Source organism: Bubalus bubalis, chromosome 11 (genome assembly GCF_019923935.1).
Source record: "Bubalus bubalis isolate 160015118507 breed Murrah chromosome 11, NDDB_SH_1, whole genome shotgun sequence".
Lineage (NCBI taxonomy): Eukaryota > Metazoa > Chordata > Mammalia > Artiodactyla > Bovidae > Bubalus > Bubalus bubalis.
In genome coordinates, this window is record NC_059167.1 from 91,902,969 (window position 1) to 91,917,721 (window position 14,753).

Consider the following 14,753-nt stretch of genomic DNA (forward strand, 5'->3'; position numbering starts at 1 on the left):
GCAAATTAAACCACACGTTTTCAGGGAAACATTTAATGTACCCAGGAATGGGGCCCTTAAAATAATGTTAAAACATCAATCTGATTAAAATATTAATTAAAAAACTTATTATCAGATATTTTTGAGACAGATTTGGTAGGCCTTGTTAAGTAAGCATTTTTTATTTGTGTTGTTCTGCTCTTGAAAGCAAAGCAAAACCAAATAAAAGCAAAAGCCATATTCACATCCCATCGTTCCCCTTTCTGTGCTCGTGGAAATCCCACCTAAACAGCCCTTTACTTCTTTCCTCTCTTGGATGCTGCCTTAATTCAGGCTCTCATCACTTCCTGCCCCAAACCTGGTTTTCAGACTTCCATTTTAAAATCACAGCATACTTTCCTCAACGTCTATACGAAAATCCAGTTCATAAACAGAAAACTGCTTTACCTGGACCAGGGTGAGGGCTGGTTCCCAGTGGCCTCACCCCTTGCCTCCATCATTCATTCATTCAATGTATTAATTGAAAACCACTGGTCTAGTCTATCAACTTAACTTCCTAACTGGGTCTCCTGCTCTGAGTCACTTGTCTCTATCATATTCTGTCCATCCTGGTAATAGGACTATTTTTCTAAAACTCAGATCTGATCTTGTCACTGCCCTTTTCAGAAACTTTCAATTCTGTCCTTACTGTGTGTGATGTCTTGACTCTATGGTGTCAGCCACATCTGAGCCTTTACCAAGGAAAAGGATCTAGATAGAAGCTATAAGAGTTGATTTTATATTTGCAAATGATGCAACCATCAGGGCTTAATTTTCAAAATAAACAGCTCATACAACTCAATAACAAAATTTAACAAACAACACAATTTAAAAATGGGCAGACGACCTAGATAGATATTTCTCCAAAAAAAGACATACAGATGGCCAATAGGCACATGAAAAGATGCTTATCATCACTAATTTTAGAGAAATGCAAATCAAAACTACAGTGAGGTACCACTTCACACTGGTTAGAATGGCCATCACCAAAAAGTCTACAAACAATAAATGCTCTGGAGATGGTGTCGAGAAAAGGGAACCCCCCTACACTGTTGATGGGGATGTAAGTTGGTGCACTTACTATGGAGAACAGTGTGGAGGTTCCTTAAAAGAACTAAAAATAGAGCTACCCTATCACCCAGCAGTTCCACCCCTGGGCACACACCTAGACAAAAGCATAACTAGAAAAGATACGTGCACTCCTAGGTTTATAGCAGCGCTATCCACAGCAGCCAAGATATGGAAGCAGCCTAAATGTCCATCGACAGATGAGTGGATAAAGAAAACGTGGTACATATTTACCAGTAATGGAATATTACACAGCCATAAAAAAGAATGAAATAAAGCCATGCCATTTACAGCAACATGGTCTATCTCTAGGTCTATCTCTAGGATAGACCTAGAGATCTTCATACTAAGTGAAGTCAGAAAGAGAAAGACAAATGCCATATGCTACCACTCATATGTGGACTCGAAAATAAAACACAAGTGGACTTATCTGTGAAACAGACAGACATAGAGAGTAGATTTGTGGTTGCCAAAGGAGAGGGGAGGGTCAGGGAGGGAAGGACTGGGAGTCTGGGATTGGCAGATGCAAACTATGATACAGAGAATGGATAAACAACAAGGTCCTTCTGTAAGCACGGGGAACTGTATTTAGTATCCTGTGATAAACCATAATGGAAAAGACTATCAAAGAAGAATATATGTGTATATATATATGCATAATTAAATCATTTTGCTGTATAGCAGAAATTAACACAACACTGTAGATCAACTCTACTGCAGGAAAACTTTTAAAAACGAGGTGATTTTATTGAAGACTCAGTGAGACATGGGGGGACCATGGGAGATACTTCAGTGCAGGTAGTGAAGTGAGACACACAGTCGGGACGGCCGCCTCAGCAGCTCCGGAGAGGAAGCAGCGCTGCTGCGTCCTGGTTGGAGGTACTGGAGTGTGTACCCCTGGTGGTAGCAGGGGACCACTAATGCCCCGGGGTCCCAGGGTCCAAGGAGGATGTGTGCGGGGTGAGGGGTGGGCCCACGGCAGAGTGGGGGCAGTTGCACCAGCAGCGGCAGAGGGCTTTTTTGGGAGCATGAGCGAGCCTCTGCGGATGCCGGCACTGTTTGTAGGACACTCATTTGGAGCAGGTCAGGAGTGAATAAGAGCCTGAGTTAGTACCATCACTTGGCTACCTTTATTCCTATGTTCTGATGAGAGCTGAGGTTGTCTTGGGTCATATGGGCTTTAAGAAAACAGTTCCTGAGAAAGTTAATGAGAAATAGTTGTCACGGTTAAAACATATCCTTCCATCACCCTTTCTCAAAGAACTGAGTTCATATCATGTAGAAGATGTTCTGTAGTGGGGACATTTTGACTGAAGTAGCTAATTAAGGGCTGACACGGAGAACTGGAGTCCTGGGCCCGTCACAAATCTCCCCAAGGCCTTGGCTGTGGTGTCAGCAGATTTATGCTTTGTAGGCAGTTTGTTCCCTTACCTGGTTTGCAGCAACGGGATGGGGTGAAGGTGAACAAGACGAGTCATCTTACAGTGGTGACTTCTGAAGTGGGATATGGCTTGGGGTTCCTTAGTGGATTAGAGGTGACCTGTGTTTAAATCTCGTGTGCCTGAATGGGGTGTAGCCCCAACTAAGAGCTGTTTGACATATGAGGCAAGGATGCCTTCAAAGTGTCCTGGATGGGTCAGAACAGGACTAACATTGTCTTAACCAAGACACAGGCCCACATTTTAACTTGTTGTTCCTTGGGGTCCTTCCCTGACTTCAGCACGAACATGATCAGGACCTCGCAGCTGCCCAGGGGGCAAGCACAGGCTTCCTACTTTAGCTGCTGGTAGGCAGAAGTTCCAGAGACGGCAATGGCACCCCACTCCAGTACTCTTGCCTGGAAAATCCCATGGATGGAGAGGCCTGGTAGGCTGCAGTCCATGGGGTTGCTGGGAGTCGGACATGACTGGGCGACTTCACTTTCACTTTTCACTTTCATGCATTGGAGGAGGAAATGGCAACCCACTCCAGTGTTCTTGCCTGGAGAATCCCAGGGACGGTGGGGCCTGGTGGGCTGCTGTCTATGGGGTCGCACAGAGTTGGACACGACTGAAGCGACTTAGCAGCAGCAGCAGGATCAGGCAGAAGTTCAGTTCCTCCCAGGTATGCTTGTTAAACCCCGATCACGAACCATCTGTTTTCAGTGTTTTCCCAGGTTGCCCTCTGAATGCAGGGAGGATGGAGTGTTTTGCAAACACTGCAGCTATTAGCTTCCCTGCTGATCACACTTCAGGGCAATGGGACACTTTTCTAATGGTAAACTCTCCTTAAGCTTGAGTCATTTAAAATGTTTGCGATCAGCAATGTTCAGTTCAGTTCAGTTCAGAGGAAGCATATTACAGCTGACCAAGCAGAAAGGCCTCTGGAAGTCTCTGCCTCTGCTCTGTGATCCCATGGTCCAATTCTCCTTTCTCAAAGAAAGAATTTAACCTTCAGGAAGGATGGGCTGGAAATTTTCTCTGAATCTTTTCAGTGATATCATCAAATGTGATCTGGTCTCCCTTGCTTGCTAAATGGCAGAGGATACATTTGTAACCCGTATCTGAAGGCTCCAAGGAGGTCTTGGATACTCTCTGTATAAATAAAGGACAGGGATTGCCCCTCGTTCTGAGTGAGCAGAGCTGCCCCAAGGTGCTCTCATCACTCGTCTCATTTGTATGGCTGGCTCCTGCCCTCTTGGGAGAGGTACCTGAAGACCTCCTAGGCTGTGTCAGGAGGGAATTTGATCACTAGCTCTCCGGTGACTTGAGAGACTGAATTGTTTGTGTATTTATCAGCTACTTGCACATTATCTTCTATATATTGCTTGTTCAGATCTTGCTTATTTTTTTGACTGTGCTGTGCTTTGTCGCTTAGTGTCTGACTCTTTGCGACCCCGTGGACTGTAACCTGCCAGGCTCCTCTGTTCATGGGGATTCTCCAGGCAAGAATACTGCAGTGGGTTGCCATGCCCTCCTCCAGGGGATCTTCCCCACCCAGGGATTGAACCTGGGTCTCCTGCATTGCAGGTGGATTCTTTTACCCATGAGCCACCAGGAAAGCTTTTGTGTGTGTGTGTGTGTGTGAGTGTGTGTGTGTGTGTAACTGAATCAATTTGCTGTACAACATAAATTAACACAACACTGTAAATCAACTATACTTCAGTTGGAATACATTTTTTAAAAAAGAGGCTTGATAACTTTTGAATGAGCGTCTGGAAATCTAGGGCAGGGTCACATAGGAAATAGAGGATGATTCGTCTGAAATATTTACTCTCTAGCCCTTCATAGAAAAAGTTTGCTGGAAAAAAAAAAAAGAAAGAAAAAGTTTGCCGAGCCCTGCCTCCATGGTGCACCTTCTTCTAGTAATAAAACAGTACAAATTGTAACCACAAGGAGATACCAGTTCACATACTCATCAGATTATCAGAAATCCTGAAGTGAGAAATGAAACACACATATTAACAAAGAGATGTGTGTGAGTATGTTTGCTGTAGCCTGTTGGTCAGAATTCTTAAACTGGGCAATTTTTCACCAGGAAAAGAAGATTTTGCTATATGCATATAGTGGAATACATTTTTGAGATTTTGGCTATAAACCTTCAAAACACCAAGCTGAGTGGAAAAAAAAAAAAAACTAAACTAAAACAATTTGCCGAATGATGCAAAGCTCCAATACTTTGGTCACCTGATGCAAAGAGCCAACTCATTGGAAAAGACTCTGATGCTGGGAAAGATTGAGGGCAAGAGAAGAAGAGGGTGACAGAGGATGAGGTGGTTGGATGGCATCACCAACTCAATGGACATGAGCTTAAGCAAAATCCGGGAGATAGTGAAGGACAGGGAAGCCTGGCGTGTTGCAGTCCATGGGGTTGGAAAGAATTGGACATGACTGAACAACAATTTACATAAAATTTGTAAATATGCAAATGTAATCTGCTGCTGTGGGTGAAGGATACATAATGAGCTAGATGAGTCTCCAAAGGCTGGTCTAGGCCCATGGGTGGAGGGCTAGGCTGAGATCCAGGTTGTGTGGCGGGGAGAGGGGACTCTTCCCCAGGCTTGCAGCTCCAGGTTTCAACAGCTTTCGTGCAGTGAAGAAACACTGGGTGAGAGACCTCTCAACCATGGACTCACTCACTGTCATGCCCTTTTAGTCTGGAAGTCAATGTACTCTCATATGGGAATTTCTTGCCCAGTTATAAATGCCCACATTTTATTTGCTGAATCATCAGCATCTTCAAGGTTCTAGTTAAATGGACTGCTCATATATAGGATAAATCCATATAAAATACATAAATATCAAATTCAAGAAAAGAGTTACCCCTGAGATGAAGGTGGAGGACAGAAGAAAAGGGGTTAAGAAGACATCCCAGTGGCTATAAGGTATCTATAATGATTTGTCTCTTTATAGCATAGGAATCAGTATGACAAAGTGTTATGATCTGATTAAGCTGGGAGAGGGCATGTGAATGGGATCTACAGGGTGAATGGAAGTTGGCGCATAGAGAATTGAGCTTCTTGGTAGAAAATGAGAAACATCTATTTTTATGAGAAGAGGATGGTCAGAACTGGTACGCAATCTAGGCCGCTACGCTAACTGTTCTATACTCTACAAACATTTGTTGAATGGAGGAATTTAGCACATTCTTAATAAGCAGCACAGTAGGTGGCAGGGGTCCAGCGCTAGGATGAGACACAGCTCCTGCCTTGAAGGCACGCACAGCAGCGAGGGGAGTCCACCATGCGCCAGGACTGAAGCTCCTGTGGAGAGGGATGGGAACACAGCACACCTGCCTGAGCACACAGCTGTGGGGGCAGGGGGACCACCGATCTGGGGAGAGGAGGGGGGCGAAGAGGATTCTTCAAGCAGGGAGTGGGAACTCAGCTGCTGAGACACAAAGGCACCTCCTACGGAGGAGAAAGGGCACAACATGCTCAGGGAAGGGGGGAAGCACAGCTGGATGTGTGTGCCAAGTGTGTGTGTGTACGCGAGCGTAGCATCATTGAGTAAAAACTAAGGCCATCTCAGATAGAAGGGGTTGGGAAGGCTCTGACTGGCTTTCTAACTTGTACTTCCTTCCCAGGCATGAGAGCTACTGAGGCTGGAAAGCTTGGAGCGTTAGAAAGGGCGGTGTGATAAGACCTGTCCTCAGAAGTATTTCCCAAAACCAGAGGGAGGAGTAAGTGAGAGCAGGAGGCCAGGAGGCGCAGTGGAAGGCGCTGAAACATGCCCAGGCAAGAGATGACAGCAGCCTGTGTTCAAAGAGTGGCTGTGGGGATGGAGAGGCAGGGAATGAGCAATGGCCCTGTGGAGGCGAGGCCAGGGGGGTGTCATAATCACCCTGAAGGCACTGACCCTCCAACCCTCACGGAGCTAGATCTCCACAGGAGATGCCCTTGGACAGAGGCAGATGGCCACGAGTTGGCCCAGGGTCTCTGCAGCTGGGATTGCATTTCCCCTCAGCACAGCTCCCCAACTTCCCCACAGAGGCTGGTACAGAGCTATTTGCTTAGTAGGCGCTCAGTTACTCAGGAGAGCAGAAGGAAGTGATAGGCTGTGTCAGAAACACTGGAGGGTTTTCTTAGCTCTGGGCACTTGAGATGGAAGGAGGCAAGCTTTCAAAGCCTCGGGGTCACCATCACCCAGTCATAGAGGGGCAGCGCTGTGACCTTGATCACCAAAGAGGCACAGACAGCCCAGTGGAGCAGAGGGAGCCCACACGGGGCTTGAGGGAACCTGAGCTCTCTGTCTTGCTCTGCTTCCTCCTGACAAGACCCACTCTGGCCCTCAGTTTCCTCATGAACTGAAAGGGGCAGGGATCAGAGGATCCTGAAAAATCCTCTGTCAAGATGATTTGGCTGCAGGCAACAAAAATTGACTTCAGCAAACTGAGGCACAAAAGGAAATCTATTACAGGGATATGTAATAGCTCTCAGAATTGAAGGGCAGACTGGAGAACAAGGTTTGGAAGAGGATAGGAAGCAGGACAGCTGCAGAGTCCCACTGGAAGGGCTGAATCCCTCATCTGTAGGGTGGAGGAAGTGGGTAGTGGGGGCCTCTCAAACGCTGGAGCTCAAACAGCCTCCCCATCCTTGTTTCACTCAGACTGATATTCACGTCTAACTGGCCTCCCCCAATCACAAGTCCATCCCCGCTTGGCGAAGGTAAATGAGGGTGCATGGATTGACACGTCTTCTAAGCCACACGCTGCAAGGAAAGGATAATTCCCGAAAGAAAATGTGATGGTTGTAACCCCAAGAAAGTAAAACGGATACTGACTGCCAACAGTGCTTTACAAGTTCAGGGTTTCCATGGGGCTCTAAAATTCAATGACCCAGAGCATGTGGTGGGACATGGGTTGTAGATGGAACCTCAGAATTGAGGGGCCAGAGACCCCTTGCTCTCTCCAGTGGGGTGAAGGGGTGGTGGGGGGTGAAGGGTAAGTAGGGGTGGGGAAAGGGGCATCAAAAGGAGGGGCCTCAGCTTGGGGGTTCTGGGAGCTCTTTCCTCTCCTGAGGGCACCTTTCTTTAATCAAGAGCTACAGCTTCCCTGGGGGCTTTGTGAAATTGCTTGCTGGATCCTTCTGAAGTCAGAGGATTAGAGGTAATTCCAAAACGTCTCCTTGGAGTCCCTGCCTCAGACAGCCCAGACTAGGCCTAATGAGGAAAAGGGGCCAAGGAGCTAATATTTTCAGAGGACTCTGGGGAGGATCCCCCAGAAAATCTTCTCAAATTCTGGGGAAAAAAGTTTTAAAAAAATAACTAAAACTGGAATCTATGACACATCAGCCAATGGAAGCTGAGTTCTCGTGAGGACAACCACGAAATCAGGAATTATTCACAGTGAAAGGAAGAGCATTTGTGGGTTTTCAGAGAGCTTCAAGCAGGACTGAAACGCAGGTTCTGGTGCCAGGCATGTCTAGGGACATGGAGAGGGTCATTTTAATCATTACATGTCACTCAATCTAGGGCTGCAGTTCCAAGGTCTGGAGGCAGAGCAGCATCATAACCTGAGTCCCAGAGACTCCGTTTCTGAGGAGGCTCTAAAGGCTACAAATGGTCCAGCACAACCCAGACCTAAAAACAGACTCAAGTAAAGGCATGAGTTGGGAAATGTGGGGAAGAGAGAGCCTAGGAGGTGGTGACTCCAAGCGCAGTCACTTGAAGGAGGGGGCAAGGACTGACTGAAGAGTTCCAGGGCATCCAGCCTGGGCTACCCCTACTTGCCAAGGAGCTAAATGTGGAGTTGCCTAAATGTGATGTCATCACAGCAGACGGGCTCCATTTGCACATTCTTTTCATCCGGGAAGAGGGAGATATTCTCTGCCCTCAAATGCTAAATCTTACCCACATCTTCATCCAACAAGCGATCCAACTTGATCTACAGACACTACAGCTTGACCCAACACCTAAGAATGGTCTTTGGGTGCCTGAGATCAGTCAGGATGAAGAGAAAGAATAAAATAGGTGGGGCTCGAAACTTCATTCAGAGGAGAGAAGTGGAACAAAGCTGAAAGGCTGGCTCATGTTGTGGAAGCAGGGAACACACCTTGCACATGTAAGAGCCTGGGTGGCTGAGAGCAAGAACTCTGGGCTGCTCATGGTACTCCTCCGGGAACTCTAAGTCCGTATATGCCTGGGAGAGCATTTCACAAAGTGGTAGGCTCCCTGGGAGCCTTTTTGCTTGATTTTTTCTCTTTGTGTGTGGGTAGTTATCATTTACTTATGTCATTTCCTCTGCAGTAGAGTCTGTTTCACATCTGTCTGACAGATCTTTGATGTCAAGGATGGTGTCTCAGTGATCTTGGCATCCCAGAATCTGGCACCATCCTTCGCATGTCATCAGACCTGTCACTGTGGTTGTGTTGGATGGAGAGCACCATGGACACAAGGTTGCTTGCAAAAGACACTGTGTTATCCACTTGTGCTGATTTAGACTCTAAAAAAAGAATCCATAATGACCACCTGGTGTTAATTACAGCCAGCTCCTTACTGCGTTTCCCCATCCTATAGGTCCTCAGAAATGCAGCTCTATCTGCACACACTGACTCAGAGTTGTGACCATTTGGGTGGCCCTCTGTTTTTCTGAAGAGGAGGGAGAGGCACCTGCCGTAAGTGGAGGCTACTTGGGCAGCCCCAGTGCCTGCCTCTGAACATTCCAGGTCCTCCCATCCTCCTCCTAAGCTATTGCACACATTTATCTCTTGTTGACAAGCATCTGGCCAAAAAAAAAAGGCATAGGAATTATCAATGCGAATGAAGAAAAGTGCTTTCCCATCCAAGCATTTCAAACTCAGCTGCCTTTGCTCTATTGGTCCAGGACTTTAGGGATGATTTTGAGGGTAAGGAGCCCGGCCTGGACTCTTACCCTCCGGGGAAACAGTGCCAACAGGGGATTTTTTGCGTAGTCTCTTGCTGACTGGCAATATGAGCTGGACATTGGAATGGGGGGTAAACTATAGTTTTGAGGAATAGATATTTCTTCTACTTAAAAAAAAAACAAAACTAACATTTATCCTAATCTAGAAGGTTGTTGTTGTTCAGTAGCTCAGCATGTTCAACTCTTTGCGACCCCATAGACTGAAGCATGCCAGGCTTCCCTGTCCTTCACCATCTCCCACAGCCTGCTCAAACTCATGTCCACTGAGTCAGTGATGCCATCCAACCATCTCATCCTCTGTGGCCCTCTTCACCTCTTCCCTTCAATCTTTCCCAGCCTCAGGATCTTTTCTAATGAGTCAGCTCTTCACATCAGATGGCCAAAGAACATATTTGTACCATTTCACTTTCCTCACTAGGCCTGTGAATATTCAGGTAAGCCCTTCATCAATGGAGCCTAATCAGGGATGTGGACAAAGACACACTTAGCCTGGGTGAGCCTGGGGTGAGTTTCTAGGGCTGCAGAGGGTGAGAGGTATCGGCTGACGGGCACTGTCTGTGCATGGGAACCTAGGAGCAGTCAAGAGAAATGGGCACACCTACATATTTCTGGTGCTTATCTCTGGAAGGTGAAATAGCTGGTAATATTTATTTATTCTTTGGTTTTTCCATTGGTCACGTATGGATGTGAGAGTTGAACTATAAAGAAAGCTGAGCGCTGAAGAATTGATGCTTTCGAATTGTGGTGTTGGAGAAGACTCTTGAGAGTCCCTTGAACTGCAAGAAGATCCAACCAGTCCATCTTAAAGGAGATCAGTCCTGGGTGTTCATTGGAAGGACTGATATTGAAGCTGAAACTCCAATACTTTGGCTCCCTGATGTGAAGAGCTGGCTCATTTGAAAAGACCCTGATGCTGGGAAAGACTGAAGGAGGAGAAGGGGACGACAGAGGATGAGACTGTTGGATGGCATCACCGACTTAATGGACATGGTTTGGGTGGACTCTGGGAGTTGGTGATGGGCAGGGAGGCCTGGCATGCTGCGGTTCATGGGGTCGCAAAGGGTTGGACACGACTGAGCGACTGAACTGAACTGAATGTTTTTCTGTATCAGCTGGATTTGGGGATAATGAGCATGGAATACTTAGCAATCAGAAAAATTAAACAGTCATTTTTGAAAGGGATATTGTGTGTTCTCCAAACACATCCTGCTCAAGGCAGCCCCCTCCGCAACCTGTTCCTTCTTGCCCTGCTGGGGCTACTCGTGTGTGCGCTGGTTCTCAGGGGCTCCCCAGCCCCATATCTCAAGACCTGTTCCTTTGCAGAGCACTCCTGACAAGACCACAAAGATATCCCTCCCTTACACAAAGCTCAGCAATGCCTTCAGGCTGAGACTTTCTCATATCCTTGTATCGATCTCTTCCCAATTGATAATTTATAATTCCCAATTTTATAATTGATTTCAGTATATTTGTAATTGGTTTTTAAATGCTCAAGTAATGTGGACTAATTCTCCTTGTAAAAATAAAATTACCCCTGGTTTCCTCCCGCCAGAGAATTTAATAGGGTTAAATAACTGTTATTGTGTGTTTCCTTCCAGTTTTCTCTGTTATGTACTTAAATGCACTCATAGATACTATATCGTCTATTTTTGTTTTCTATTTTCATAAATAGTATATTTTCAGGTATTCTAATTTGCTTATTTTGCTCAACACTATGTCTTGAATATCTACCCATTCAATATTTCTTTCAGAGCTACATGGTATTCTAAGGTATATTTAGTAATTCTTTTTTGTTGCACATCTAGATTGTTTCCAGATTTTCATTGTTAAAAGCACTGAATGCTTTTAACTTAGGAATGCCTCTTTGTGCATAAGGATAAGTGTTGCTTGAGGAGAGTTACTGAGAAATTTTCACTTCTGAGTAAGATGATATGTGATTAAAAAAAAAAATTTCTTGCTGTTGTTCAGTCACTCAGTAGTGTCCAAGTCTTTGCAACCCCACGAACTGCAGCACCCCAGGCTTCCCTGTCCTTCACCATCTCCCTGGACTTGCTAAGAAGTCAGCTCTTCACATCAGGTGGCCAAAGTATTGGAGCTCCAGCTTCAGCATCAGTCCTCCCAATGAATATTCAGGACTGATTTCCTTTAGGATGGACTGGTTGGATCTCCTTGCAGTCCAAGGGACTCTCAAGAGTTCTCCAACACCACAGTTCAAAAGCATCAATTCTTTGGCACTCAGCTCTCTTTATGGTACAACTCTCACATCAATACATGACTACTTTAAAAAACCATAGCTTAGACTATACAGACCTTTGTTGGCAAAGTAATGTCTCTGCTTTTTAATACACTGTCTAGGTTGGTCGTAGCTTTTCTTACAAGGAGCAAGCATCTTTTAATTTTATGGCTGCAGTCACCATCTGCAGTGATTTTGGAGCCCAAGAAAACAAAGTCTGTCACTGTTTCCATTGTTTCCCCATCTATTTGCCATGAAGTGATGGGACCAGATGCCATGATCTTCGTTTTCTGAATGTTGAGCTTTAAGCCAACTTTTTCACTCTCCTCTTTCACTTTCATCAAGAGGCTCTTTAGTTCTTCTTCACTTTCTGTCATAAGGGTGCTGTCACCTGCATATCTGAGGTTATTGATATTTCTCCCGGCAGTCTTGATTCTGGCTTGTGCTTCATCTAGTCCAGCATTTCTCATGATGTACTCTGCATATAAGTTAAATAAGCAGGGTGACAATATACAACCTAGACGTACTCCTTTCCCAATTTGGAACCAGTTCATCGCTCCATATCTGGTTCTAACTGTTGTTTCTTGACTTGCATACAGGTTTCTCAGGAGGCAAGTAAGGTGGTGTGGTATTCCAATCTCTTTAAGAATCTTCCAGTTCGTTGTAATCCACACAGTGAAAGGCTTCAGCATATTCGATGAGGCAGAAGTAGATGTTTTTCTCGAATTCTCTCGCTTTTTCTATGATCCAACAGATGTTGGCGATTTGACCTCTGGTTACTCTGCCTTTTCTAAAACCAGCTTGAACATCTGGAAGTTCTTGGTTCACGTACTGTTGAAGCCTGGCTTGGAGAATTTTGAGCATTACTTTGCTAGTGTGTGAAATGAGTACAACTGTGTGGTAGTTTGAACATTCTTTGCTATTGCCTTTCTTTAGGATTGTACTATTATTAATAGTTTGCTTTCCAAAGTGTTGTGCTAATTTTATTTCCACTAGAATCGTGTGAGTATACCTGCTGCTCCACGCCCTTGCCAAGCCTGAACAGAATCAAATATTTTAATTATTGCCAATCTGATAGTTATAGTATATGATTGTTCAAAAATTTCCCTAATTATTAGAGAGACTGAGCATATTTTCTTCAGTTTATTTGTACTTTCTTTTATATAAACTGCTTGATCATATTTTTTCATTTTCCTTCTCTTGCTGCTGCTGCTGCTGCTAAATCACTTCAGTCTTGTCCGATTCTGTGCAACCCCATAGACGGCAGCCCACCAGGCTCCCCCGTCCCTGGGATTCTCCAGGCAAGAACACTGGAGTGGGTTGTCATTTCCTTCTCCAATGCATGAAACTGAAAAATGAAAGTGAAGTCACTCAGTCGTGTCTGACTCTTCGCGACCCCATGGACTGCAGCCTACCAGGCTCCTCCATCCATGGGATTTTCCAGGCAAGAGTACTGGAGTGGGGTGCCATTGCTTGATCATATTTTTTCATTTTCCTTCTCTTCAGTTCAGTTCAGTCGCTCAGTCCTGTCCGACTCTTTTCGACCCCATGAATCGCAGCATGTCAGGCCTTCCTGTCCATCACCAGCTCCCGGAGTTCACTAAGACTCACGTCCATTGAGTCAGTGATGCCATCCAGCCATCTCATCCTCTGTCATCCCCTTCTCCTCCTGCCCCCAATCCCTCCCAGCATCAGAGTCTTTTCCAATGAGTCAACTCTTCCCATGAGGAGGCCAAACTACTGGAGTTTCAGCTTTAGTATCATTCCTTCCAAAGAAATCCCAGGGCTGATCTCCTTCAGAATGGACTGGTTGGATCTCCTTGCAGTTCAAGGGACTCTCAAGAGTCTTCTCCAACACCACAGTTCAAAAGCATCAATTCTTCAGCACTCAGCCTTCTTCACAGTCCAACTCTCACATCCATACATGACCACTGGAAAAACCATAGCCTTGACTAGACGGACCTTTGTTGGCAAAGTAATGTCTCTGCTTTTGAATATGCCATCTATATTGGACATAACTTTCCTTCCAAGGAGTAAGCGTCCTTTAATTTCATGGCTTCAGTCACCATCTGCAGTGATTTTGGAGCCCAGAAAAATAAAGTCTGACACTGTTTCCATGGTTTCCCCATCTATTTCCCATGAAGTGATGGGACCAGATGCCATGATCTTCATTTTCTGAATGTTGAACTTCTAGCCAACTTTTTCACTCTCCTCTTTCACTTTCAAGAGGCTTTTTAGTTCCTCTTCACTTTCTGCCATAAGGGTGGTGTCATCTGCATATCTGAGGTTATTGATATTTCTCCCGGCAATCTTGATTCCAGCTTGTGTTTCTTCCAGCCCAGCGTTTCTCATGATATACTCTGCATAGAAGTTAAATAAGCAGGGTGACAATATGCAGCCTTGACGTACACCTTTTCCTATTTGGAACCAGTCTGTTGTTCCATGTCTAGTTCTAACTGTTGCTTCCTGACCTGCATATAGGTTTCTCAAGAGGCAAGTCAGGTGGTCTGGTCTTTCCAACTCTTGAAGAATTTTCCACAGTTGATTGTGATCCACACAGTCAAAGGCTTTGGCATAGTCAATAAAGCAGAAATAGATGTTTTTCTGGAACTTTCTTGCTTTTCCCATGATCCAGCGGATGTTGGCAATTTGACCTCTGGTTCCTCTGCCTTTTCTAAAACCAGCTTGAACATCTGGAAGTTCATGGTTCACGTATTGCTGAAGCCTGGCTTGGAGAATTTTGAGCATTACTTTACTAGTGTGTGAGATGAGTGCAATTGTACAGTAGTTTGAGCATTCTTTGGCATTGCCTTTCTTTGGGATTGGAAGGAAAATTGACCTTTTCGAGTCCTGTGGCCACTGCTGAGTTTTCCAAATTTGTGGGCATATTGAGTGCAGCACTTTCACAGCATCATCTTTCAGGATTTGAAATAGCTCAACTGGAATTCCATGAATTCCAGGTGATGGAATTCCTTCTCTTAGGTGGAGGAAAATCTTTTTGGAAGAAGAAATTTGTGTGGGCTGTTTATATGTTCTAGATAATAATCCTTTGTTATTTACATGCATTGCAGAC

General features: G+C 45.2%; 1 long non-coding RNA gene across 1 annotated transcript in view; it reads right to left on the reverse strand.

The window, feature by feature from the left end:
- Positions 1–1,819: 1,819 nt before the first annotated feature.
- Positions 1,820–14,753, reverse strand: part of LOC123328303 — a 36,903-nt gene continuing 23,969 nt past the window's right edge. Inside the window, exon 2 of the long non-coding RNA XR_006543146.2 lies at positions 1,820–2,281. This is a non-coding gene — a long non-coding RNA (uncharacterized LOC123328303). The remainder of the gene's footprint in view (positions 2,282–14,753) is intronic.